The sequence below is a fragment of the Hordeum vulgare genome, chromosome 5H (genome assembly GCF_904849725.1).
Source record: "Hordeum vulgare subsp. vulgare chromosome 5H, MorexV3_pseudomolecules_assembly, whole genome shotgun sequence".
NCBI lineage: Eukaryota > Viridiplantae > Streptophyta > Magnoliopsida > Poales > Poaceae > Hordeum > Hordeum vulgare.
In genome coordinates, this window is record NC_058522.1 from 387,629,784 (window position 1) to 387,632,569 (window position 2,786).

A 2,786-nucleotide genomic window follows, 5' to 3' on the forward strand; every position below is an offset into this window, starting at 1 on the left:
ATCCCCAAGGTGACGCACTTGGACGAATAAAACCTTTCCTCAGCTGCTCATCCAGTTGCTTCTTCAACTCCGCTAGCTATTCGGATCCCATCCTGTAAGGCTTCTTATAGATAGCACTTGATCCGGGCATGAGTTCGATGATGAACTCGATGTCTCGGTCAGGAGGCATCCCTGGTAGCTCATCAGGAAAGACATCCGGGGTACTCACAGACTATTGGCACTCGGTCGAGCCCTTCCTCTGATAGGCTATTAACTCGTGGCACTCGAGTGGGTACTGGCTCAGAGAGATACTTGACTTTGACCCCTTGGTCACTTGTCATGGTAATGGCCCTATTAGCACAGTCCAAGATACTCTGATGCTTGGCCAACCAGTCCATACCAAGGATTACTTCTAGGCCTTGCGACTTAAGCACAATGAGATCTGCTGAGAAGCTCGTCCCATTGATAACTATCCCAACCTTTCTACACCCTAGGTTGGTTTTCAAAACTGCCCCCGAGGTTTGAATTTCCATATGCCCACGAAGCAAGGTAGGTTCTAGTCCACACTTTTCCGCAAACTTTTGCATAACAAAGGAATGCGAAGCACCACAATCAAACAATACTGTTGCTGGGGTAGAGTTGATGAGGAACGTACCAGAATGCAGTCCGGGTCTTCCTGTGCCTCTTCCGTGGAAATATGATTAATCCGCCCTTTCTGTGATACTGCTGATTGCGGGGAGCCTGGTTCCTACCTGGTGCTCCTTGGCCTGGATTTGGCACATTGGGGTGCGGAACATCGGGTTTCTTATTGGGGCACTGCCTGGAATAGTGCCCTGGTTGTCCACACCCGAAACATGTAACTTGCGCTGGAAGGTTGGTCTTGCTCCCACCGTTGTTTGGCGGAGTGCTTGCTGGCTTGACGCTGACTTGCTGAGGTTGGTAATTCTGGTAGAATGTTGGATGCTTGTACTGCTGCTGCTGATAGTTGGGTCTTGCTGGGGCTGACTGCCATGGTCGTGGTTTCGAGTTGATCGGTCCTCCACTACTTATTAGCTTGCGCTTACGGGTGTCGTCCATTGCACGACGCTTGTCTTCCAACATAAGAGCCTTATTAACCAGGTCACTGAAGGTCCGACATTCATAAACGACAAGTTGATACTGGAGTGATTGCTGCAGTACTTCCATAAAGCGGTCCACTTTGGCAGCCTCAGTGCTGACATCTTCAGGTGCATACCTTGATAGAAGGTTGAACTTCTGCAAATACTCCTTGACTGATCCACTACCTTGCCTTAAGGCTCGGAATTCCCGCTTCTTAATGGTCATCATTCTCGGAGGGATGTGAGCGGCGCGGAATCCATCCTTGAACACGACCCAAGTGATGACTTGCCCGACTCGCATGATCTGAAATCCGTCCCACCAGGCTCTGGCTGTGCCTCCGAGACAGTGGGTTGCATAGAGAACTTTCTCGTTGTCATCAGTGCACTTGATCAACGCAAGAAGGTCTTCGATAGTGCGGATCCAGTCATCGGCATCCAAGGGCTCAGTCATCTCCGTGAATATGGGCGGCGTAGTCCGCATAAACTTAGAGTGAGTTGAGCGACCATTGCCATTCCCGTTCTGCGGTGGGTGGTTCACCAAAGTTCTGCGGCGTAGTCCGCATAAACTCAGAGTGAGTTGAGCTTGAAGGAACTGAGCTATGGTCAAGCTTTCAGGGGGAGGTGGCGGCGGAGGAACATCGTCTTGCTGCTCATGGTGATCTCCAGCTTGAGCTTCCCCTCCGGTTCCCTGCTGCTGTCCTGAAGAGGCAGAGCCGGGGTTGCCGAAAGTGCTGTTGCGAGTTGCATTCACCATCCTGTCAGGGGAGTAGACATGTCAAATTCTGCTGAACCGGTTGTACTCGAAAGGGACGACGTTCTAGTAAAGAGGGGGTCTGGTGTGTGCTAGTGTGCAAGGTTTTATGACAAAGGTTTTTGAAAAGAACTACCGCATTAGTTTAAAAGCAAGCGATGCAGTCTCTCACAAGCTGCACAAGGCAGAATGCGACTTGCATCCAACAGGTTCACACAACATCCAGGTCATAAAATCCTGATACAAGAACTCCTACATTTGGTACATCCTACGCTGCTAAGCGATCGACTGTGCGGTCTCATAAGCCGGATCTGTGGGATCTTCGTCTTCATCTTCATCTCTGTCTTCATCTTCATTAGTGCTTCCCTTCCTCGAAGGAGTAGGGGAAGGAAGTAGACCATCCCGACGTCTCTTGGTTGGTGAGGTAGCAAAAAGCTCGATGTACTCTTCTACGGTTAAACATCGACTCTGAAGAGGAACAACCAGAAGCGGTGGTATTCCTCCTCCGAAAGCAAAGCGAGGTGATATCACAGGTGCTCCTTCTTTCTTCACCTTGCTATTCTTCATCTTCTCCATATGAAATAGGTCCTTAACTTGGTGCAGCTCTTGGCAAATCCTAGTTGACTCCTTGATCAAAAGATGCGTCAAGGTGTCTGAGGAGAGGCTGAAGTAGGTCTGAAACCTTAATGGCATCCCGTACTCAGATGAGGGGTTGAGTGTCCAGCTTCCGTCTATCTTATCCTTAACAAAAGGTAGGTGACGAGTAGCGGGTTCGTTTTCCATCTCACGAAGGATGTCGCAGATTCGCACGAGTGCTTCTCGTGCTGCAGTCTCCACGGCCAACATCAGATCCTCCATTTGTGGACCTTCAAAGAACCAGCTAGTTGGGGAGTCATTAGCCTTCACTATCACGTCCACGTGATACTCCTTGGTGTCGGCGTTGACCCAGTGTTCGTGGT